This window comes from Delphinapterus leucas, chromosome 18, assembly GCF_059928025.1.
Source record: "Delphinapterus leucas isolate spDelLeu-1000000601 "Yukka" chromosome 18, BTC_Dleu_Yukka2, whole genome shotgun sequence".
Taxonomy (NCBI): Eukaryota; Metazoa; Chordata; class Mammalia; order Artiodactyla; family Monodontidae; genus Delphinapterus; species Delphinapterus leucas.
This window is the reverse complement of record NC_143146.1, coordinates 23,591,818-23,618,836: the sequence shown is the minus strand read 5'-3', so window position 1 is coordinate 23,618,836 and position 27,019 is coordinate 23,591,818. Positions and strand designations below refer to the sequence as shown.

General features: G+C 33.2%; 1 long non-coding RNA gene across 1 annotated transcript in view; it reads left to right on the top strand.

Annotated features, from left to right (window-relative positions):
* LOC111176468 (uncharacterized) overlaps positions 1 to 25,627 on the top strand; it is a 58,794-nt gene extending 33,167 nt beyond the window's left edge. Inside the window, exons 3-4 of the long non-coding RNA XR_002645052.2 lie at positions 20,307 to 20,344; positions 21,793 to 25,627. This is a non-coding gene — a long non-coding RNA (uncharacterized LOC111176468). The remainder of the gene's footprint in view (positions 1 to 20,306; positions 20,345 to 21,792) is intronic.
* The last annotated feature ends 1,392 nt before the right edge of the window (positions 25,628 to 27,019 follow it).

Below are 27,019 nucleotides of genomic sequence, written 5' to 3'. Positions count from 1 at the left end.
GCCTAAAAATTGTAAATAGCAGAATAGAAATAAAACAGACTTCCCTTCTGATTCAGTGCTCTTTGTCCTACTTGGCTGCCATCTTTACCTAGAGTTTCATAAAGTCACTTGGCAGATATTTTTAAAATCCATAATATTGAGTCATTGAAAATTTGATTCAACATGTTGATGGCAGGCCCAGGAAGCATAGTTCTTCAGGTGTCCTTTCTTAATCTGAGACAGTCGGCTTTGGAAGCCACTGACCTAGACTATGAATAATCCTTTTTTTTGTTTAAAGTTGTATTATTCATTCAGCTTTGGAATCAGCTAGCCTCGGTAAGTATTCTATTTCAACCATGTAATTAGTGGTCTGGGACAACTTTTCAGAGCCTCATACTACTCTTCCTTGATTAGACCTATTTAACAACAGTGTTGTGAAGATTACAAATGATGTGATATGGCATATTATAGGTACTCAACAAATGACATCTCTTATAAGGTGAATAATGATGACCTAAATAAAATTGCCCAGCATGTTATAAATGTTAATTTATACACCTTTTAAAATCATTACATTAATGATTTGTAAATATACCATATACAATGACTTATTTTCTAATAACATTTTTTATATAATTAGGTAAATATTGCAACCCACAACAAATTATAACAAGTTCTAAAAAAATTAACATTGAAATTGATGAAATTTTACAGAACTGAAATTCTTTCTATTCTATATGAGTAATAAAAATAAATTATTAAACATATAAAATACTTTTCATAGCAAACTACTTAGTTTGTTGAATTACATACCAAGGAAGTATTACTATTTTAATTCTAAGAACAGCCTATTTAGCGATTTTTTATAGTAACTTGTTTTGGGTGGTTGTGAGTTAGTTGTGCTTGTTTTTATTGCTACTTAGAAAATTAAATCCAAATATTTTCAGGAATAGATAAGTTTGAGTTATCCAGTTGATTTTCCCAGTCTTTAGGATTTTGAGAAGTAATAAAATCTAAGTGACTTAGCTTCTCAGCAAAAAAAACTATTTACTTGTTTTATTTTTTTCTATGTTGTATAAAATCCACAATTTTACCACTCACCTTTTAAAATATTCTAATAAGAGAAATATAGTATGTTTATGAAGTTCAGTGATTAATTATATGAAAAAGTTTATAATATATACTTAGTCCACTTTTAGTCCACTTTTATATCTTCCTGTAAATCAATATAAAGATGAGAGTAGTAGATATTGGAGTTTTATTGGATACTTCTGATATTGGAGTTTTCTGTTCTTTTTAAACCTGTGCAATACTTTGCAATGACAAAGCAGTTGAATCTATTTATACCATCAGTAAAGAATATTTTGTCACATGTAAAAAGAATTCAATCAAGTTGACCCATTCATAGAGAATATTACAAAGTGGCATTTTTATTTTATAAATATATATCATAAGCATATATATTTTAAAATAGAAACTACTATAGAAATAATGACATATTTTAGTGCTGTTTTTGAAGACACAAATGAACATTTTTGTGTCTTCTAAAATTTAGATAAGAGTTTAAAGAAAAAATTCTTTACTAAAGAGAACTTAAATACTTTCAGTTCTCCATGGTCCTAATTTATAATGTTCCTGGTCAAGATTTAAAATGTAACCAGTGTTAGGATTCTGACAGTCAGCAGATATTTTCCTAATATATCAAATTTTAGAAATCCATTCTTTCTCATACAAAGACTCCAAATCCAAAATACAATAATGTATTAGAGAGCTGTCATTAAATTTCTATTGTATAAAATAACAATAAAAAGTAATTACAACACATATACTGAATTTGCTTGACATTCAAATTATGTATGGATAATGTTTCTGAATGTTTCCATTCTGACTGGAAACATGGAAGAAGAAAGAAGACAAGACATAATCCTTGTAGTCAAGGTGCCTTCAATCAGATACAGAAGCTAGTTCCTAATTTAATAGAAAGCAGACTAAATTATCACTGTACTACATGTACAAATAATTCAAATTGATTATAGGCAATGGAAGTATTCATTCCGGTAAGGAACTAGAAGCAATGATAAAAAGATTTGAATTCAAACTTAGAAGATAACAGGTTTTGAATAGGTAGTGAAGGAGGGAAAAGAAGGGAAGAGTTTTAGAAAAGGCACAGTTTTGGAAAGTGCCATATGCACATCTCTTCAGAGAATGGCAAATTGGTCTCTGGCTGAAGTATAAGACATTTCTGGGGATAAAAATAAGAAAGAGGGAAAGATACAGTGACATACTCTAGAAGGTCCTGTATATAAATTTAAGGAACTTGGTTTTTAATGCTCACTAAACAATTATGGAAAAGAGCAATGGTTTAAACTGTGTATTAGGATAACAACTAAACAGTATGAAGAATATATAAAGTAAAAGGTTGGGTTTTGAGTGAACAATTAGACCACTGCTAGGCAAGGGCTTATGAAATCTTGAACGGGCTAGGGAGTAGGGTGGGAATAAGGAAATGTTACAAAATAATTTAGTGCGTTCTTTAAGATGAGGGTTAAAGGAAAGAGAGGTGACTATGAGATTTAGTCTTAGTGGTTGAGAGGATATTACAACTCAAAATACCAATTTACGGCAATGAAAATTTAAGAATTGTACTAAAATATGTGATTTTCTAAAAATCTACCAACAATCGCTATTCTTAAAGTATTTGATTTTACATGAGTTTTCTTTAGAAAATCAAAACCTGTATGTTTTAACATATTAGAGGTCAAAGCACAATCAGAATGATTGTAATTAATGAAAGAAGGAGCTTTACATGTAACAATGCACAAAATACCACCTTCACTGTTAAATCTTTTAAATATGATTGTGATATTTCCCCATGATAAAAGTTATTTTAATTCTCAGGGGTAATATTAGATGATATGATTCACTTTGTTATGATCAGAAATGTTCTCACCCTAATATTTATTTTTCCCTAACAGAAAATAATGGAGTTATGTATAATATGTGTTGTATGTATAAATATTTCAAAATTAGGAAATTATTCATTCTATATTTGCAGACAAGTAGAACGGCACTTATGATGTCTGGACAATGATATATGAGAATAAGAACAATTCACAGAAAATCCCCAATGTCAACTGTACTTAATGTCTTCAATCTCCCCATACTAAAATTTAATCAAGTAACAATATAAGCTAAATTTTCTCTGCTTCAGTATGGTATCTGACATGGATACCGTGAAGATATCAAATGGACAAACCCTTGCAAGATTAAAAAAAAAGATGTAGGAGCTGCTCTGTCAAAACTAATTTATAAACTCAAGGATGATAAGTTTATGGCTTCATTGAGCTACTTACCAATTCCTAACATAATAGTTATTTCAGTCATATGAAGTACATGCATGCATAAATACTGGTTTTTATGGCTTTATTAATTTTTATGACTTTGTGTAGGTTATTGACCTCTTTCTCTATATGCCTACAGGCTTTATGTCATAAAGATATGAACTTGAAAGCAATGAGTAAAACGTGAGTTTACATGCCTATGTTGGCCTTGAAAATTATTAATGAGAATAATTGGAAAGGAGTAACAAAAATGGTGAATCCTAGTTTCCTAAAAATTGCTATTATCCTTAATTAACTTAAAAGCCCTCTGAAGACGCAAACATTTTTTTAAGCTTTCCTCATTGTATAGTTGATTTACAGTATTGTGCTAGTTTCAGATATACATCAGTGATTCAGTTTTATTATACACACAAACCTACATATATATACATATATATAATTTTTTCAGGTTATTTTCTATATAGTTAATTATGAGGTATTGAATATTGTTCCTTGTGTTGTACAGTAAATTCCTGTTGCTTATCTGTTAATCCCATACCCTTCCTCCCCACTCCCTCTCCCCTTTGGTAATCATAAGTTTGTTTTCTATGGAAGACATGAACGTTTGAAACATACTCTAAAAGTTTCTACTGATAGAGTAAGACTTCAGTGCATATGCAGTTTTCTGATTTTAGGTAATCTGTTCTCCATTTTACTAGGCTTAGCTTTAAAAGCTAGAGTATAAAAAAAATTAATAGGCTAAATTAATTGGACTACAAAAACATCAGGTGGGAAAAATTCACAAAATGATGGTATTATAATAAGTTACTATTTGCTAAGAGCCAATCATATGCCCAGTGATGGACCAGGCCCTTAACGCATTATTTACAATATTTTCCAATAAATGCTATTAACCATTTCTTTTTATAGATGCAGAATTTGAGACCCAGCAAATATCATTTGTTAATATAAAAAGTTACCTAGTTAGGACATGGAAAGTCAGGATTCTAATGTAGAAATGTCTGACTTGTAGAATATTGTTTTTATGTGCATTTAAGTCAGTTTTGATGTGTAATTTCAAGATTCTTTTTCTAACAGGTGGGATGTCCTTCTATTTTTGAATCTCAGCTAATTAATTATTCAGCAAGTGTAATATGACAAATTAAATTTAGAATCAGTGCCCACACATTCAAATTAATCAGTTGTCAAAGTATCTCTGTTGCCTTCCTATTTAATCCTGATAAAGAATCAAAGTGAATAGCTCAGTTCCTTCACTATTAACAATAACTTGAACCTTCAAGATTTTACATTTCACGGTCTTCATCGTTTTATCTTCTCAGCCATTAGCAACACATTTTTAAAAGGTGGATATGAACTAGGTCACCTATACAACTGTACAAGTTATATTTCAGTATGTGTTCTTTTCTGGGTATCCATTCTTGCCTGTCATCATTATTGGTTTGCATGATTTAAAAACGGCCTGTGCATGCTAAAATATGATACTTGTAACTTCTTCAAGTACCTACTTGAAGAGATTTTCAAGTCCCTACTCTGCTCTTATCTGGCTCTTTGATTTATCTTTGATGCATTCCACTATTTATATAAAATTTGGAGATTGATTTATCTATTAAAATTCTGAAGGAGGTAAATGTAGCTCATCATTTTTCTTCTGCTCAAAGTGTTAGATTAAGATCATTTTCCATTGCTCTTGGGCCTTTTAAAATTGTGTTCTAAGGTGAGAACAATGAATTACCTGACAGAAAAAGGTTTTACCTGCCCTGCCAACCTTCCAGCTCATGATAAAATCACTTTTTAGGTAGTTTTTACGCAGCCTGTAATGGCTGCTGGCATGCAACTGTGACAGACAAGGGCCAGACATCACCTGTATTTCACAGATCACACAAAACCAGTGTATCAGGGGAGGAAGGAAGTGAAGGATGAGAACTTCAACTCACTTCATTTTGAAGAGACATGGCTTACATATGTCTGTCTTCTACCTTTGGGGAAAACAAAAATGGCAAGGTTGCAATAAACCAAACTTTCCAAAAGGTGAAATGGTTCAAAAGATTACTCGAACCAGTAAGAGCTGTATTGCAAAACTAAGAATATTACTGTATAAAGCGGGTCTAGGATGAACCTTGAAAACATGAAACTAAGTGAAAGAAGCCCAATAAAAGGCCAAGTATATAATTCCATATATATAGAATGTCCAGAATAGGCAAATCCATAAAGATAGAAAGGCATGGGGTTGGGGGCACAGTAGGGAGGGGCTGCCAATGAGTACAGGTTTCTTTTGGGGTGATGAAATTTTTCTAGAAATAAATAGTGGTGGAAATTGCACAACTTTAGTAAAAGCAGAATAACTGGATATTTTGAAAGACCGATTATGATGGACCAGCTCAGTTTATACCCATGTTGTTCAAGGGTCAACTATATTTCAGAAAATGGGAAAGGCAAGAAGTCCTAAAGTTTTCAAAAATATTTATTTTTATAGCGAGCATGATATTTGAAATCCAGGAGTCCCTAAACTCTTAGCCTAGAAGTACTGAAGAATTTGTCTTCACAAGACAGGTGTATAAATTAGCCAGATAGTAAAAAATAGAAAAGCAAAGTGGACCCAGGTCAATGTTAGTATTTCTATTATTTATTCAAAATTTACTTTCTAGTATGGATATATGCTTCAATGTCTTAATGCTGATTCTGAAGGAGAAAGTTCTATGATTAAAAGAATCTAGCTTGCTGTCTTCTCTATGCCTCTTTTAGAGATGTGTAGTCTGAGAAGCTTTGTTTTAATAAAAATGGCACATTAAAATTGATTTTTTCCAAATAAAACCATTAACTTTATATGCTAATATTATAGAAACTTAGATGTGCTGTAGTTAAGTTTTGAGTAAGCCATAAACACAATTGCTTTTCAATAAGCATTACACTTAATTTTTTTCCTCAAACACATTCAAAGCATCTGAAAGCACACCACAATTTTGGCAATGTAGAACTCCGGCCCAAAATATATATTATTTACACAAATCCCTGCTTTATATAATTCTCAATAGAAAAGCTAAATTCAAACAAAGCATCTTATTTTCTGTACCTGCATAGTACACAAGTTGAATTGCATATGAAAATAAATGTTTCATGTTTTGATTTGCAGTTATTTTTATTTGCTAAACTATCTCTTTAACTTAAAGTGGAAATGGGATTCAGTATGACGCAGTTAACATTTTAAAACTCATACTGAAATAACTAAAAGGAGAAACATTAAAGTAGAGTAGCAGAAAGAATAAGACTTTTTACCTTGAAAATATGGAAATGGTTTTAGGTACCATTTACTGAGCATGTTTTAAAAACCCTCACACCATACACAAAAGTAAACTCAAAATGGCTTAAAGACTTAAATCTAAGACATGACACTGTAAGACTCCTAGAAGAGAACAGAGGCAAAACATTCTCTGACATAAATTGTACCAACGTTTTCTTAGGTCAGTCTCCCAAGGCAATAGAAATAAAAGCAAAAATAAAAAAATGGGACCTAATCAAACTTACAAGCTTTCACACAGCAAAGGAAACCAAAACAAACTGAAAAGACTACTTACAGAATGGAAGAAAATCTTTACAAACAAGTGACCAACAAGGGCATAACTTCCAAAATATACAAACAAACAGCTCATACAACTCAATAACAACAACAAAAAAACAACCCAATCAAAAAATGGGCAGAAGACCTAAGTAGACATCTCTCCAAAGCAAACATACTGATGGCCAAGAAGCACGTGAAAAGATGCTCAACATCACTAATCAGTAGAGAAATGCAAATAAAAACTACAATGAGGTACCACTTCACACCAGTCAGAAGGGCCATCATTTAAAAATCTACAAATAGTAAATGCTGGAGAGGGTGTGGAGAAAAGGGAACCCTCCCACACCATTGGTGGGAATGTAAATTTGTGCAGCCACTATGGAAAACAGTATGGAGGTTCCTTAAAAAAATAAAAATAGAGTTACCATACGATCTAGCAATCCCACTTCTGGGCATATATCTGAAAAAAACTCCAATTCAAAAAGATACATGTACCCCAATGTTCATAGCAGTACTATTTGCAATAGCCAAGACATGGAAGCAATCTAAATGTCCATCAACAGAGGAATGGATAAAGAAGATGTACATATATACAATGGAATAGTATTCAGCCATTAAAAAGAATGAAGTAATGCCATTTGAAGCAACATGGATGGACCTAGAGATTATCATATTAAGTGAACACAGAGAAAGACAAATATTACATGATATCACTTATATGTGGAATCTAAAAAAAATGCTACAGATGAACTTATTTACAAAACAGAAACAGGCTCACAGGTACAGAAAACAAACTTATGGTTGCCAAAAGGGAAAGGGAGGAGGGTTAAATTAGGAGTTTTGGATTAGCAGCTATAAACCACTATATATAAAATAGATAAGTAACAAGGTCCTATTGTATAGCACAGTATATATATGTGTGTGTGTGTGTGTGTGTGTGTGTGTGTGTGTGTGTGTATATAGATAGATAGATATAAAGCTGAATCACCTTGTTGTATACCAGAAACTAACACAACGTTGTAAATCAACTCTACTTCAATAAAAATTTTTTTTAAGTACTGCTTATTTACAATGTGAAGTAATCTTATCATACCTACAACTCATCATCATAAAAAAAAGCCTGAACAGTAAAGCAGTGAAACTTTCCCAAAGTCACAAAATTTAACAAGACAACATTTAATATCATTGCACGTTAATAAGTTAACATGTAATGAGATTAAAACATCTGTTTCAATAAATTCCACCATACCAAAAAACTGATTATAACACATAAACATGAAAAAATTAGAAACATAAAAACTACAAAAAATCCTTCTCTCCATCTAAATGGGGCAAATATTTGTAAAGCATACTTTGTAAAATTTGGTTTTCAAACAAAATACCTGCAGAGCTATTTTGTAATCACTTACTGACACATATTTAAAGTAACCAGTTGTTAAACTATTATGTTCAAGTCCTCTATTACCTACAAAGTTGTTTGAATGCACAAGAACTTCCTCTTCTAGCGTAGTGACACAAAGCAGCACCATGAGTGGAATATATTTACACCACAGGGTGACATTAAAGCTATTTACTTCAGTTGAGGTAGTGTTATAGGCCATGTTACCATAATTTCTTGTGAAAGGAACAATACTGCTGCTTAATAAGCCATCCATTAATGAGAATGATGAGAGTTTATGTAGAATGTATTCATCAAATTTAAAGGTAAAATGGCATCTTTTCCAAAAGGAAATGTATTATATTGCAAATATACTCCTGTACTGGAAGCAGACTTCTAAAACATGTAGATTCTAGATATCAATATGTATCCTCTCTTAATATCACTTAAATATGGTGAAATATAGTGCTTAATGTTTTATAAATAAAATGTTTCCTAGGGTTTAAAAGCCTCACATACATCTTCCTTGTAATCTGTATAAAGTGTTTTTAGTGATTAACAAGTTTAATGCTTGTTTTTAACATACTCTTTCATTATTTTTCTTAGGACATTAACAGTATGTTCTGTCATGGTGTGGTTTCTTTAAACAACCATTAAGATACACTCTCTGCATACGAAGAAATTTTTCTTTTTCTGTGTACCCTACCATTAGAAAAACTCACATTATTTTTAATATGTTGGTTATACAGAAGCCATTCCAGATTAAAGAATGCTAACAAGATTTTGGTACTGAGAGATAAAGGTACATGTATCAGATTTTGCATTACAAGAACAAAAACAAAATTTTTATGGCCAGAATTTAAACAACCCCAAACTAAGCCATCTCATAAATATTTAAGAAAATATATGTTTTTAAGTTGTACATACAAAAAAACATTGAAAAAGCATCTCTGGAAATGAAATGGTAATTGCCATTTCTTTCACAGCTAGTTTATTGCTATGATTTGATATAATAATTGAGACACTGATTTACTCTAGGGTTGTGCTAGGGTTATACATTTATGGATAAAATGGAAACCAGAGCATGTATTTTAGATGTTAATGATATTCAGTCTATGTCTAAATTGACTGACTACTTTTTGGTCAAAAGAATCAGTCTTTTTACACTACCACAAGAAAGAGAGGCATAAAAAGAGAGAAGGAGAAAAAGAGAGGAGGATTAAAATTTTATTGAACTTCACGGAGCCAGGCTAAACCTAGAGAGCGTATTATTACAGACTATTTCTCTCCCAATTTAACTCAAAGCAACTTGTCAAGATTTGCTTCTTTATTGAAGGAAACCTTGAAAATTAGAACAGCAATGTTCATATCTATAGCAAGTGTAAATGATAAGCCCAAAGGTACTACATCAAATGTAGTCAGGAAATATTCTAACAATTTTTATTGTTTTGTTATTTATTTTTATTTGTCTCCAATATCTTCAAGCCTGTATCTACAAGATGAAACCTTTGTCCCAAGAAAGCAACTGAAATATGGAGTGGAAAAGCATTTCCCAGTTTATTTCCTTTTCTAATTCCAACCCCTTTTTTCTCATCCTTTGTTATCTTAGTCACTAGGAAGGAACTACATGTGAAAGGGTTGTCATTGATGGTGAAGCAGTCATCGGTACCGAGATGGACCATGACATCAATGCCTTTAATGATGGACTGCAAAGGGCACTTCTCCTTAAATTAATGTGAAATAAGTCCTGGGATTCCTTATCAAATTTCAGTACACTATAGTCAAATTATATTTGTACAATTCAGTCATTCACTTAACATAATTTTGTAAAAATACAGTATATGTATAGGCATACATTTTAATATTTAAACAGTATTGGAATTTCAAATTCAGTTATATATATTTTTTGTTAGGTATTTATACTTTTTAATTTCCATTTTGAAGCAAGATGGACATATTTTAAATATACCTAGACATACTATCATTTTATAGTTTCAATTAAAATATTCTTTTTATTTTTGTACCTTCTGTTCAGTTGAACAGAATTGTCTATTATTGTCAAACCACGAATTTACCTAAAATGAGAAGGTTGTTTTTAGTTTGTTACTAGCACTATTTTTGTTTCTTTTCTGTATTTGGTCATTTCTTTTCCATCTTACTTTATCTTAGAAATTCTCATTTAACACAGTGTGGCCTTGATCTTCAAACACTGAACATGATGCTCCTCACATACTCACACCCTTTACAGGCTGGCCTCAAGAAAATTCCACATCGTTTAGAGCTGGTTCAGTTGCTAATGGAATCTCAGAGCATGATATGAATTCTCTAGATAGCATGATGTCAGGAATACTGACTTTTATACTTCAAGAATACCTATCTTTGAAATCACACACACACATTTTATTATAATCATGTGCACAGTGTATTTATTATTTGTAATATTTGAGTAATTTCATTGCTTCCCTTGAGATGCGTGACTCTATGGGCAATCAGAATATTTTTCACAAGAGGAAGAGAGGTGGCATGGAAGCTGGATAGACAACAGTCACCACTACAGGCACCTTCCTAACCAGAGCTACTGAGGAAGCAGCTATTGATTGATCTTTATGTATTTGCATAACTGTCATTACATCTCGGCTTTACCATAATTAAAGCAAATAAAAATATTAATATTGTACTTTATAAATTGTTAACTTGTCCACTAACTCAGTTAATTGTCATCAGCTACCTATGTTTGATTAACTTTATAAACGCTTATTTTATTACATTCAGAATCATTTACTATTTAAGACAATTCCTAATAGTAAGTGATTTTTTTCCCCCTAACTAGACAAGTATTTGAAATGACAGATCTTGATGAGATCATTTAACATTTTCCACCATTGCTATTGAGGTTGGAAAGTGAGGGCTCATGACATTAAAGGTAGAACTGATACTTCTTTCAATTTGTTTTTTAAAATATATAATTTTAGTAATATAAAAGATTCTAAAGTTTTTGGGTGCTTATTGAAAAATTAATGGTTTGTGTAGAAAATATGAGCGTAATAAATATTCATACAGTTAGTTTTTCATTCAGTATTCATTTGAGGTAGTTAAAACTTTACTGTTTCTAGTTGTTTGACAATTTACTCACATATTTTTATACATGTACTTCTTATGGGCCATTAGTTATTGGCAAAAAATATTCAAAACCAATTTTGGTATAGATATTTACAGGTGTAGCAAACACCAATGGAAATGAACCAACTACTGCTTTCTGTAAAAAGATGTATGAGTTTCACATGAATGATGTGTTATATGAAAATATGTCATGGTTCCATTTAGATAAAGCTCAAAAACAAGTGAAACTAATCTATGGTACTGGAAGTTATGCTAATGGCTGATGCCTAGAGCTCGACATGAAGGTGCTCCTGGGGAGCTGGTGATGTTCTATTTCTTGAACAGGTGTGAAAAGTCAATGCTATACACTTATGGACATTAAACTTAATTTTAAAATAGTTAATAAAATTATTAGAAGCAGAGTGCTCTAGCTTTTTAAAAAATCTTACCCAAAGTGAGGTATAATGAATTTTTGAACTTCTTTGTAAAAGATATAAAAACACATTGTCTTCTTATGTTGTGAAAACCACTTGATCAAAATTTAAAGAAATGGACATTACCACATGGGATATTAGGCATAATAAAAACGTATAAATGCCACCTCCAATTACTATTATTAAAGTGATATTTATGAAGAATTAAGAATTTTTAAAATTTTAAGTAAAATAAAGGGATCCTTAACATTACACAATAAAATAAAAAATAAATGCAGTAAATCATTAAGTTACTGCATTAAGATGGCTGATTTTTTTCTACCTTATGCTTTTTTATATCTTTAAATTTTCCAAAATTAACATGAGTTATAACCTAAACTATATCATAAAAATGCTTATTTCCATTTACCCAGTGATTCTAAAACTGGACTTTATTCTGTGCAAAAAAATCTAACAGGAAAAATACACAATTATTTTTTACTGTTGTATTTATAATAGAGGAATTTATATGACTAACGAATATATGATATGCATCTAAAATATACTATTATGCTCTTCAGCAAGTGGCGCTGGGAAAGTTGGACAGCCACATGTAAGTCAGTGAAGTTAGAACACACCCTTACGCCATGCACAAAAATAAACTCAAAATGGCTTAAAGACTTAAACATAAGACATGACACCATAAAACTCCTAGAAGAGATCATAGGCAAAACATTCTCTGACATAAATTGTACCAATGTTTTCTTAGGTCAGTGTCCCAAAGCAATAGAAATAAAAACAAAAATAAACAAATGGGATCTAATCAAACTTAGCATAGCAAAGGAAACCATAAACAAAATGAAAAGACAACCCACAGAATGGGAGAAAATATTTGCAAGTGATGTGACCAACAAGGGCATAATTTCCAAAATACACAAACAGCTCATACAACTCAATAACAACAAAAAAAACCCATTCAAAAAATGGGCAGAAGACCTAAGTAGACATTTCTCCAAAGCAGACATATACATGACCAAAAAGCACATGAAAAGATGCTCAACATCACTAGTTATTAGAGAAATGCAAATAAAAACTACAATAAGGTATCACCTCACACCAATCAGAATGGCCATCATTAAGAAGTCTACAAACAACATGCTGGAAAGGGTGTGGAGAAAATGGAACCCTCTTACACTGACAGTGGGAATGTAAGTTGGTACAGCCACTATGCAAAACAGTATGGCGGTTCCTCAGAAAACTAAAAATAGAGTTACCATATGATCCAGCAATCCCGCTCCTGGGCACATATCTGGACAAAACTATAATTCAAAAAGATACATGCACCCCAATGTTCATAGCAGCACTATTCACAATAGCCAAGACATGGAAGCAACCTAAATCTCCATCGACAGAGGAATGGATAAAGAAGATGTGGTATATATATACAATGGAATATTACTCAGCCATATAAAAGAACAAAATAATGCCATTTGCAGCAATGTGGATGCAATTAGAGCTTATCATACTAAGTGACATAAATCAGAAAGAGAAAAATACCATGATATCATTTATATGTGGAATCTAAAATATGACACAAATGAACTTACAGAAACAGAGTCATAGACATAGAGAATAAGCTTGTGGTTGTCAAGGGCTGGGAGAGGGATGGAGTGGGAGTTTGGTGTTAGTAGATGCAAAGTATTACATATGGAATGGATGGACAGCAAGCTCCTACTGTAGAGCACAGAGAACTATATTCAATATCCTGAGATAAACCATAATGGAAAAGAATATAGAAAACTATAGATAAGTATATATATATGTGTATATATATGTATATGTATGTGTATATATAACTGAGTCTCTGCTATACAGCAGAAATTAACATTGTAAATCAACTGTACTTCAATTAAAAGAATAAAATGAAACAAAATATACTATTATGGTGATTATCATCTATTTTTAAAGTATTTTATGATACTTTAAAACAGTATCATAAGCTAAAATTATCTTAGAAATTGTAATTCTTCTTTCAGCATACTTTTTACTGCTATGTACCCTGAAATAATGTCTTGTTATTAAATGAACATTTAAATGCATAATATGTACTTTTTTAAATTAAGGAGCATTCATGAAATATCAACTAGCTCTCAAATGCTGATGGTCTGTAATAGCCAATGTCAGAAATAATGTATTTTTAGTTCCATAATGAAGGCCTATAATTAAAGCTTTGTTTTTAGGGTAAGTATGTGTAGGAAAGGTAAAGACATTTCAAAGTCTCAAGCTGGAAAAAAGTGGGGATTAAAGGATCTTGTGTTACTTAATGCAGATGCCTCCAAACCACTTGTAATTATTCTTTTTCTGGTAGGTAACAAATTCCTGAATTTTATCTCTATCACAAAGAAATGGAGCCTGAGAGAGTTACTTCTTGTGCTTAGTTAGCTAGCAGTGCCCTTGAACTGGGTTTCTCTTGACTCTCTAATAGACTTGAGATCAGTCCTAATTGTGTTTCCCAGCTCTTCTTTGACATAAGTAGTCATGCAATTGCCCGGTGGATAGCATTGGTCTGGAGTCTTGGTATACTAGCTGCTGTTTCTGCAACAGAACAATCACCATGTGGGAAACATTTTTAATAAGCAAACTCTCATGCTTGAATACAGGGAAGGAGAAAAATCTATACCTCTTTGATCTCTGTACTCCAAGACTTCTGTTTGTAACAGCTCACAGAAATATTGGGATGGTCCTGATAAGCAGCACTTGTTAGTTATGCAAATAGTTTTTTTTCGGTTGAACGATGAAAGTGTCTGAGTTGGATATTTGGTTGGATGACAGAGCACAGAGGCCACAGGTGAAAATATGTAATCCCTTTCCTCTTGCCTTTCAAATCTGATTCAGTCGACTTTGGTTTTGGCAAGGGGATTTGGTAAACACTAATTCTAAAACAGTGAATCTCAACTCTTACTTTTTAAAATAAGGATACCAAGGCATACCTTGGAGCAATGAAACAATTGTCAAAGGATAAAGCCAGGAGGTTGCTATGAATGTTAAAATCCAAGAAGCCCTGCTAGAATAGTGGTTTTCAATGTGTGGCCACTGGAATAGCAACACAGACATCACCTAGTAACTTGTGAGAAATACAGAAAAAGGGGAGGGGTACTTATTCCATCAGAAACTCTGGAGGTGGGACCCAGTAATCTGTGTACAGCAAGCTCTGGAGCTGAGTTTGATCTGTGGCAAAGTTTGAGAACTACAGGTATAGACTAGAATGTAAATAAGTGACTCAATGTAGTTGATGTGTATATTGGATTTAAATTTACCACAGCAGTAAATAACAGTGAGCAATTGACTAGGGAATTGTTAAGTTCCCTGTAAAAATTTGCCTAGGAAAATTGTCTGAATATAAGTAACTAGGAACAGGTCCTTACAGGATTCTCCCCAATTTATCACAGTCTACAACACTGCGAATTTCAACAGGCGAATGTAGAAAAAAAAGAGAAACAAATAAGTTAAATTATTTTAAATGTATGTAATGTTTTTCATATTACTTAAGCTTTTCTGCAATCACTAATTTTATCCTCAAGTTCACCAAGAAACTGATACAGAAATTTCATATACACTTTTTATGGACTAGGAAGGATACTGAGTCTTAAGGTAAGATTACTTGCTTAAAATACCCTGGCTAAGAATAAGCAGAACCAGAACTTTTGGCTTTGGACCCTGTGTTCTAACCTATGTATTTTAAGAAAAAGATGGAAGGAGAAAGCAATCTTTGTTTGACAGGCGTAACCACTCATGAAATTTATCCTGTGTATGTATGTGTGTGTGCCCTTAGATTCCCTTACCCCACCTCCATTACAGAAAAGGCAACTGAGCTTTTGCACAAAGCTCAGAGTTATAATTAAAACAATCAAATCCAAGATCTCTAAAAAGATTCTGAATAGATTGCAGATTGCTAAAATGCAGAATATAATCAAGCAAATCCAGAGAGGATTTAACAGAAACTTCTTCTGTGTTAATTATATGTACCGGGTTAATAGAGAGCCTGTAATAAAGAGGGATCATTTTGTTTTGTTTTTAGCAGAGACCCATTATCATGCCATTTGTCATAACAAATACTTATCTTAAAATCAGTATGTGAACAACCTTATAACTTTTCTCTCTGTGAACTATTTGCATCTGAACTTCCCTTCAACAATAAAAAAGGTTATTCAAAGCCCTTTGAGCTTCCTCATTATATACATTGAGGTCTGTACACGAGAGCAAATGATATAGGCTGCTTCCTCAATTACCACCACCCCGCCCCCATCAAAAATAAATCCAATTTGTTTCAGCTCTAAAGAAATAGAAATATGTGAGCCAGGTTATAAAGTAAATTGACAGCATACATCATACATTATTCATCCTTCTCTTCACCTGTTACCTTGCATATACTAAGTTCGATTTTTTATATTTGGCTTCAGTGCCCACATCGATGTATATAGTTGTCATGACAGAAAAATAAATTCAATTGAACTGGGTATCTATTACATACCAGACATCAGGCTAGGTCCTAGGAAGTTAGTGGTGAATAACAAAATTATTGCCCTGCTTGGGAAAGACAGTAAACAAATAATTTTGAGTGCAATAGGTGTTATGAATGTGGAAATAAAAGGACTGTAGATCTAACCTATATGAGAAGAAGCAGTAAGTCTTCCCAGGGCAAGATGCATTGCAGCTGAGACCTAAAAGTGATTTTGTTAGATAAGCAAATGGGGTTGTTATAGAGTAGAATTTTTATTCAAAAAGAGCATGTTCAAGAGCATGGAGCACAAGGCTCATTCTCAGAACAGATAGAAGAAAAGCAGGGGTGGGAGTGGAGGGAAAGTAGTGTTAAGAGAATAGAAAGAAGTTGAGAGGTTTTGTGAGTTAGGAATAAAAACAAGAAATATCAAAGCTTGAGGAGGAAGATTATTAGACAGCCCTGGGGAAAGAGGGGTATGTAGAGACAAATGTGGGAGAACTAGCTCTTAGGAATCTAGAAGCTATGACAATAATGTGATGCATGTAACCTAATGACCACCTAATATGCAAGGAAGAACTGTACATGTACTTCCCTTTTAACATTAAATATTATAAAATTATCTGCAAATGCACCTTCAAACTTTATACCTGATCTTGGAGGAACATCTTCATTTTTTCCCTTTGCTTCTACTCTTTTCTCTCCTCTCAGCTCACATAAGATATTGTCTCTTTCTACCCTTTGTAAAAATAGGATTAGTCTTGATGTACAGGTGTTTTCAATTTGCTGGGTTTTTTTTTCTACTTGTGAATGCTTGACACAAATCATAATTTTGATAGAATTGAAAATGGCTTTCTTGATGAAGTCAGTTAATACCATACATGTTGGAATTGTTTCCAATGCATTTAGAAACCTCTTTTTTTTTTAAATTGGAGTATATTTGATTTACAATGTATTACTTTCTGCTGTACAGCACGGTGAATCAGTTATACATATACGTATCCACTCTTTTTTAGATTCTTTTCCCATACAGGTCATTACATAGTGTTGAGTAGAGTTCCCCGTGCTATAAAAGTAGGTCCTTATTATCTATTTTATATATAGTAGTGTGTATATGTCAATCCCAATCTCCCAGTTTATTCCTACGCCTCCATTTCACCGCTGGCAACCATAAGATTGTTTTCTACATCCGTGACTCTCTTTTGATCTGAATCACACAAATAAGATTTAAAGGGATATATGGGGCATTCTAACTTATTATCCTGCACCTGTACAACTACAGACTGCAGTGTTGAATGGTATATAGGACTTTGAAGTCAAAGAAACCTAAGCCTAAATTCCAGCCCTATAAAACCTGGGCAAGTTATTTAAAATTCTAAAGCCTCAGTGACTCTCTGAAAAATAAAGAAAACAATACTTGCTTTTAAAATAACACATATAAAGTATTTATCTCACAATGCTCAACAAATGTTAAATTTTTCTATACAAGGTATTTTTGAACCAGAATTTTGTCATTGTTTTCCTTTGTTCAATACTGTTGAGAAAATATTAAATTTAGAAGACTACATCACCAAATCATTAATGTTAATTATTTATTATTATTAATTAATAAAGAAGGATCACCAGATTCAAGGTCAGAATACAGTAGCAAACATCTGGGTTATTCTGTAGCCACGGTTGTCTATGGTTAAATTTAATGACCTGCAATATATGCACACTGTGCTAGATACACAATCTGTGTTCACTATCTTCTCTAAATCTGGAACCACCGATATCAGAGCAAGCCACAGAGAAGTCACTGAGGCCTCTAGGGCTTTGAGGCACTAGTCCAAGCTCACTCATCAAATACTTACTGGAAAAGAGTTTTATACCAAGGCCTATTTGGTACCACACGGTCCATCTCTTTACATTTCACAACATCACAAATCAAGAAAAGAACTCCCACAAACTATTTCAATTCAAGAGAAGATTCAGCAGTAAGAACTTCCTACCAGGAACTTGAGAGATAGCATCTCATTTCTCCTGGAAGGGTAAGTTATTTTGCCTACAGTCAAGTAAACCAGACTCTGTTGTCCAAATCCTCAAGGTCCTTGTGATTAACTTCTATCTCATCAGTAGAAAATGAATTTATTTACATGCCTAAGTCCAATCTCTTTTTTTTCCTGGAGAATTATACATATATGTTATTTATATATATATAAAGAAGCTGTGTGTTGTGGTGATTTTCCCCACTGCCTTCTGTGGGAATTGGACTCAGATGCCTAGGCTGCGGGGTGCATATTTCATAGAATACTCAAGAATATCAAAATACTAATTTACCACCTCCCGAGTTAACACTCTGCAGTGGTAGGGGACTGCCTACACGTGACACATTGGCTGTGACTAGATTACCTGTAATACTCAAAACCCAGTATTCAAGGTGTTAAATATTCCAGATGGTTCTCGGACATCACTAGCAAGTTACAAAATCCCTTTATATGTTGAGCCAATCTAAAGTATTCCTGACACACTGAACATAGATGAAAGGAGTTTCCATCCCATGGTTCTCTCTCTGGGAACTGTCAAAATAATAAAATGTAACTGCTATCTAAATTATTCTGTGACCTATTTGCTTTAGGCAATGAAAAAGTATAAAAATCATTACGTATATTTTATATTCTTTCTAATTTTTAGACACAGTTGCAACAACATCAAAATAGCAGGCTGAAGTACATTGGAAAATCTAGAGAAAGTTCCACATTTTCCCTCTCATTTGGGACTATGTCTACATAATGCATGGTAGAAGCAGGTGTTTGCAAGATATAAGTTCACATACACACAAATTTATACTGGTGCTAAATAATTAAATGGTTTCATTTGCTATGCAGTACATAGAACGGTAGCACAGATGAGTTTGCAACATTCAAGTCTTTGGGGCTGTGGAGTTGTATCCTAGTTTTCAGATTGTTGATGGATTTTTTTTAGTTCGGGAACAGGAAAAAGTTGACTCTACTGATGATTTTGAGATTGCACACCCCTGCTATTTCTCATCTGCTCGAGTGAAAATCATAATATTGCACTGAAGTATTAAATCCATCAGTTCATTTGCATTCACTTCTCCCTTGGTAGCTACTGTCCTCTCTCTCTTTTTATGTTAGAGCACATGATTAATTTATTCACTCACAATTACACTTGAAACAAAGCTTGAATTTGAGGTAACAGTTGTTTTAAAAAGAGGTGAAGAGACCGACTCTAGATGATGTTTTCAGCCTGAGATTTAGTTAACAGTAAAACCTTACAGCATTAGAGTCATTGCATATTATAAAATACATGCAAGACCATTTGGTGACTATGTTTGTCTGTGTATTTTTATAAAGATATGATACAATCATATTTGTAAATTTAAAGCAAATAAAATATGTATATGCACAGGGATAATTTGATTTTTTCAAAGCTTTAGTACTTTACCCATATTTCCCATAAAGTATTTGCTATTAATTTGAAGATTCTGGCTCCTATATTGTTACTTAATTGTTGAAATCTCATTCAAGATGTATAGTTTACAAGTGAAAATAAATTAGCATATAAAAGTTAAATCATTTTATCATTATATAATTTTCAGGAAAATAAATCTGAAATACATGAACTTTTGCCATAGCAAAATAATTCAAAAATCATATTTGAATTTGATGATGAATGACAAAATTAGCCTAAGATTAGTGTCTTCATATAGTCCTGAGTGTTTTATGAACTTCATGTGGGACTCAAAGTTAACAGATTGTTATTGATGATGTTTATCATTCTTCATTCCTTATATATGTATATGAACATAGACATACTTATACATACATATATATTTATATTATGTATATATGCATAGTCTAACATATACATATATTATGTTTATTTTATATATATATATTATTTCTTAATGCCCCCCACAAAATGCATAGTCCTATAGCAATCACACATGAAACACAGCCAAATAAAACCAAAATGAGTACCTTGATCATCACTTTTATCTACTTAGTTATTCCTTGCTATGTTTTCTGTTCTCTTTCAGATCATACAGATCCTGGGAATATCGAGTTATTCCAAGAGGTATTTCTTAGTGGAGTTTTATGCTCTATTGACATTCACCTCTAATAAAGTCTACCATTTTTTGCTTTCTGGGTAATTTTTTAAGCTATAGTGACTCACCATTCCTCTACCATTTCAAATAGCACCCAAAGTTGCCAGGTCTATTGGCATCTTTCTGTTAGTGTGGTCTACATTCTGAATTCCATGGTTTTACTGGCAAATCTTGAAATATCAATGTTGTGTTGTGTTGTGTGGTAAAGCATTTTCATTTCCATCATAACACAGCATTTTTCTCCTACTGTCACTCCTCTGGACCACTACTTACTGTTACTCATCTCTGCTTGCAGTCATTACACACAGATATGAAGATTAAATATATTTGTTACTGAATAATTGTCACCCTCCTCAAATCAATCAATTCATTTGTTAAAAAACAAAAAACAAAAAAACACGTAGTTTCGAAATAACCACTATGTTAGCAAGTGAGTGGAGCAAACATCTTTTGAGTGCCTTTAAATGTCAGTAAGAACCTGTGCAGGTGTTAGGGTGGTTCAGGGCAAGGCAGAGAATTTTCCTTTAAATCAGGCCTATTTGTCCCTTTGAATGGTCTTCCTTTTGTGTTCACTCCTTTTTGGGTTTTGTTTCTAAAAATGTGTTGGATATTTGTTTTCCCCCTGAAGTCCTACAGAATTAAAGGGGATTCTCATAATTTAGAACTACAAAAGCAAAAATAGATAATTTGTGTTTTAGAGAATTCTGAAATCCTAGAAAAATCATTGAAGGTAGTAAATTTCCCCCAAATGGGACTTTTTTCCCTTTTGCTTTCCCAGTTCAAGCAACACTTGACCATGCTATAATTTTCCAGATTTTCTGCAAGACTATTTTTTTTTTTTGCCTGTTTTAGTTTATTTCCACTGTTGTTTTGAGCATGGTGCTGCTTGTTTGATGTATGTAAGAGCTGTAGCTGATTACAGATTTAAATTGGAACACAAAACAACATCACAAAAAAATTAGATACTTTTAAGCAGGAAAGACCAATGTGTGGTCTTATTCTAATGTTACTTTTTGACAACGGTGTACTGATTTTGTAGCTGAGAGAATTTGTCTTATTTGAAGTGTCTCTCTATTGATAGGCATTTTAGTAGAGAAGGCACATACCTCCTAACTTATTCATTTATATGCAAATAGAATTATATAACATAGATTCAATATGTCCACAAAATACATAAGTTTTTTTGATGGAGTAAACGAAGAATTTCTGTGCATGACAAACAAAGCCCCTATGTTTCTTTTCCTCATTTATGGTATCACTGGGTTCAGTCTTAGTGCCAAGGACGACTTGGATCAAATTAGTCTCATGAACACATTTGACCTTTACCTACCAATTCCCTTCTTTAGAGAAGACAAGATTTCATGACATTTTATCCATTCATGTAATCAGTATGTGTATTGCTTCTATTCTGTTCCAGGTACACTGCTAGCTACTAGTTATCCAGAGATAAGCTCCTCTCCTCATGGAATTTGGTGAATGTTCCCTATGGACTCCAGAGGGTGTTCTCTGCCAGGACAGTGAACTCTCTGTGATTCTAACAGAACCTTCTTTATCCTCTTGCTCCAAACCTCTTGCATTTTAGTGATATTTTTCACTATATTTTTTCTATAATAAATAAAAATAATTTCAAAAGTAATAGAAAGTGAGATTGAAAAATGTGCCTTCTTATTATCTATTCTCACCACATTATATTTAACCTAGAAAACTGAGCAGAAGACTGAAAGGATATGTATCAAAGTAAGAGAAATGGACAATTCACCTTGTAGCCATTGATAACCACTTACATAATTTTCCCAGGTTGATTTATAATGTATCAATAAACTATAAAGAAAACTTATCTAGGCATTTTTAAGTTTCATTTTCTCTTTTGACAGCAAATGCTACTGGCATTTGCAATTTAGCTTAACGACTAGCAAATATCAGTCCAAATGGAAGTCTTATTCCAATTCCACTGAAACCCATACATCTCCTAATAGTAAAGTTATTCCATCTTTATTTAAAAATCTTAAATTGCACCATTTTCATCAGCAACTTATTGCTCAGAAGCAGTTTTCACAGCAGTCTCTTTTTACCACCTATCAATCAACATGATTAGACCTGCCAAATACTCAAAGGTAGGAAATAAAAGGGCAAAAATAAGACAGACCTGCCAGGTATAACTTTGCAGATCAAATAATTGGAAATCTCTATATGTGTGATCATTGTAACCCTAGGAATATTTAGAGAGATGTAGCCTTAAAGCTAAATTTATTTTTTAAATTTTAAAATAAAAATCTACTTTCATTTTTTGAATACTCTTTTTTTTTTTTTTAACAATTAGTAAATAGTCTAAGACTCTAACGTGTATCTCATCCTCTTTGCCACTTATTGCTTATTTGCCACTTATTGCTTATTTGCCACTTATTGCTTATTTGCCACTAAGGCAATCAGCATATAGGATTCTGATGGTGAGAGGAATGAGTACAATTCAAGCCAGTGAGAGTTTACCACTGACTTCCCAGAAAAGTTTTTCACTTTTAAAATCTAGGCAATGGTCATCCCTTTCCTGCTGAGTAAAATTGCTATTGCTTCAGCAATCATTCTAAATCTACCATGACTGCCAATGGATGACCGAGTAAAACCATAGGAAATATATGAATAAATGGTGATATCACTGTGCCATTAAATCATCAGACCCTGAATCCTATGCTAACTGTAGCTTTTCTGTTACATAATTAAATATATATTAATATTGTTCAAAGCAGTTTGAGTTGGATTTTCTGCACCTTGCTGCTGAAAGCATTTTAAATAAAACATGGTCTCTAGGTTTGATTGATCGGTAGCTTGATCTTCAGTCAATATTTGATTCACCCTTTGGACATTTATTAAATATCTACTATCTCAGTAAAGACTATATTTGGCTACAAATAAACGTGTCTTAAACAGGATATATGTTTATTTCTCTATTGTATAAACACTCCAGAGGTAAGTGGTTCAGAACTGGTTACTGGCTCTGCTCTATGAACTCCCCAGGGAACCAAGGACTTTCCTGTTCAGAACTCTGCCACGCTCCAAAAGGGTCTGTCCCCCGCCACCTGCCAACTTCATGTTCCAAAATGAAGCACACACACCCCAAGGAGTGACGAGGAGGAAAGGATGAAAATAAAGCCAAAATGTATCTGCCAGCTCTCTCTTAAGGAAGGTCTCTGGAAACCTCCAGATGACATTTCTGTCCATATCCCATCTGACCTGAACTTATCCACAGAGCCACACTTGCCTCTTTAAAAAGCCATGTGTATTCTGAATTAGCATGCATAATTCTGGAGAAACAGGAGTATAGATGTTGCGGATAACAAACAATCTCTGCCACTACTACTATGTGTCAGAAATTATGTTAACTGCTGGATGCAAACAAAATGCGTAATTTACAATAATATTATGACAAAGATATTACCAATGGATAGGATAACCCTGAAATTTCTGATATAAACCAGAACAATTTTAAGTGTAAAAGATAGCGCCATTAAAAATTATACTGGGTAATCAATATAAATTGAAACTGACCATGGACATGACATATATAGGGAATCTCATATAGGTATCAGAGACCTATCTGTACTTTTCCTACTTAATTAAAACAATTAATATCTGTTATGTAATTTTTCCTGCACAACTGTTTACTCCTGGTGTTTTAAAATTTAAAAGCTGAAATAAAGTATTATATATTAATGACTAAATGTCACAGGAAAATGGAGACTTTTACACATTTGGAGACATTTTGAAAGCTGTAAATAAATGTGTCTCTATACATTTTATTCTGTATGATTATACTTTAAGAGTTCTCATGTTTCTCTTTTTTGAGTATTTCTCTTTCCTGTATTGTTAATCTGACAATTAATAACCTTGGTTTTCATCACTGTGCTTCTAAGAGTAATTCTAACACCGCCATATAAAATTGTTGTTCCAAGGTAGTTTACATTGGGCTGAACAAAGAGAGAAAATGGCTGGTTAGAATAGTGTGTAAAGTAAAATGCCAAGATGTACCCAAGAGAGTAAAGTGCATGGATTTGAGGGCGTGAAACTTTAGACAGCTATCTCAGGTTATCTAATGTTTGTGTGATTATTTCAATTTTCATGTTGGTTCAGGAGATCTCAGATTACTAAAGGAATCTGTGCATATAAAATATACGATGTATATAATCGTATATAAAATATACGATTTGCTATGCATTATATGACATTCACTCATTTGTATTGCAAAAAGAGTTTTAGACAAATTGCTAATTCCCTCATCTTTGCCTTCCTGTAATATGTCAAATATATTTTCACTGCGTCTTCCACAGTCCCGTCAGGAGAATAGAAATCAATCTATGTTGTTCAAACAGCCTGAGTGGTTACACAGGTGGCAGAGAGCTGAATGGTCAAAACAAAGGTGACAGGGACTGAAGGAAGAAAAAAAGAAGAAGGGATAATATCAAGAAACCTAAGTTGCTAGTGCCTCTGGGCAGGAGGCTACCAGGATGCATCAGGTACCGCACCCAAGAAGAGGATGTAGTAGTAGTTCTGGGGACACTCATAGCTGATCAGCATTGAAACATCAAACAAATGCTCAAGTCCAATAGCACCTCACTGCTACCACTGCTCCAAGTAATTCTAGTAGCTGCCAGTAACTGCTCTACCAGAATCAGAAAGCTCCTCTTTTCCTCCCGCCTTCTGATCTAGCAACAATTCTTCCTATTGGCAGAACCTATTAGAAAGCCAACCAACTATACAGGGAAAAAATGTAGTTTGTAAATTTCCAGTGTCCTAAAGTACATAGCAAAGCAGAGAAAGACATATGTGGAAGCCAACATTAAACAAGCAAAAGATAAGAATAAAGACTAAAATTTGAGCTTGAGAAGTTTAACCATATAAATAAAAAGTGACAATTTATCTTATTTGTTCTTGGATATGTCTATAATGTTTGCTCCTTACCCTCATAACTGCATTGTAGGTTCTTATGCCTGGAAATTTTAGAGTAACTCAGGCAGAACCTCTTATTACTAGATTCAATTTGGTTTTTACTTTAGTTAATTAGCGACTACTAAGTACAATGGGTCACATAGACATATGAAGCAATGCATACAGTTAGACTGAAATCTTCCATAATTCTCTGGAAGGTTGACATGACTCAATAAATTCATTTGTGTTTTGTAATGAAATTATTTTGCTACATTTAGGATTATTCTCAATGGACTAAATATATTTTCTTCATTTTGCTTTACCCATTTATCTAAAATATGTACATACAATATTAATTTGTACATGCTGTATTGATCAACAATGTTTTACTGTTCTAACAAATGACACCAAAATTTCATAGACACAAAATTTTATTTGTTATCCCTATGGCTGCAGTAGGCACAGGCATCTGTCTAGACAATACTGTCAGCCTTCCATGTGGCAAATCAGTCATCTAGGTTGCTCAGATCTCAACATCCCGCCTCTACCTTCAAACAAGGTCTTCTTACATTTTGCATCAGGCTATAATGTGAGTGGAACGGCTCACAACAGGTTTCCTGTGCCCATGCCTGGAATTCATACATTAATTCTGGCAGCAAATCACAGGGCCAACTAAAATGTAAAGGGGCAGGACAAGTGGGAGATTTGTTTCTTTTACACTTATTTGTCCACAGAAGTTATAAGGTCTAGGAATATAAAGAAGGACAAAAATCTATCATCTGATAAAATGTCCTTTGGGAGGAAACTAAAGGTAGGTAGCATAGTTGAGAAAGACCTCCCTGAAGATGTAACATTTGAGCTCAGACCTGAATAGGATGTGCTTTTGACATACTATCTATTTTGATTCTAACCCAGACTCTTGTAGTTGCATGTTAAATTATGGATATATATATATTTTTTTTTTGCGATACGCGGGCCTCTCACTGTTGTGGCCTCTCCCGTTGCAGAGCACAGGCTCTGGACGCGCAGACTCAGCAGCCACGGCCCACGGGCCCAGCCGCTCCATGCCATGCAGGATCCTCCCAGAATGTTCGTGTCCCCTGCACCGGCAGGCAGACTCTCAACCACTGCACCACCAGGGAAGCCCAAATTATGGATATTTTTAATCAAATATAGATGCAAATAATTTCTTTCCAGAATAACCCAGTGTTATGATTGTATTGCCTTCTACAACATAAATTATTTTTGTATATAGGCTGGCAATTATATTCCTATTTGTTTGTTAGATTTCTATAATCAGTTCTTAAAATATTTTCTTTCTGCATAAATATAGTCAACTGACCCTTGACAGAGGAGCAAAGGCAATTCAATAGCAAAAGAATAGTACTAGAACAACTAGATATCCACACGGTTAAAAAGATTAATCTAGAAACAGACCTTTTACTTTCCACAAAAATTAACTCAAATGATCATAGACCTAAATGTAAAACACAATACTGTAAATCTCCGAGGATAATACAGGAGAAAGTTAAAGTGACCTTTGGTTTGACAATGGCTTCTTGGGCACAGTAATACCAAAGGCACCACCCATGAAAAAAAAAAATTGGTCTTTGTTAAAGCTAAGAACTTTTGATTTGTAAAATACTTTAATAAGAGGATGAATAGATGAGACACACACTGGGAGTAAATATTTTCAAAACACCTATGGGATAGAAGACTGATAT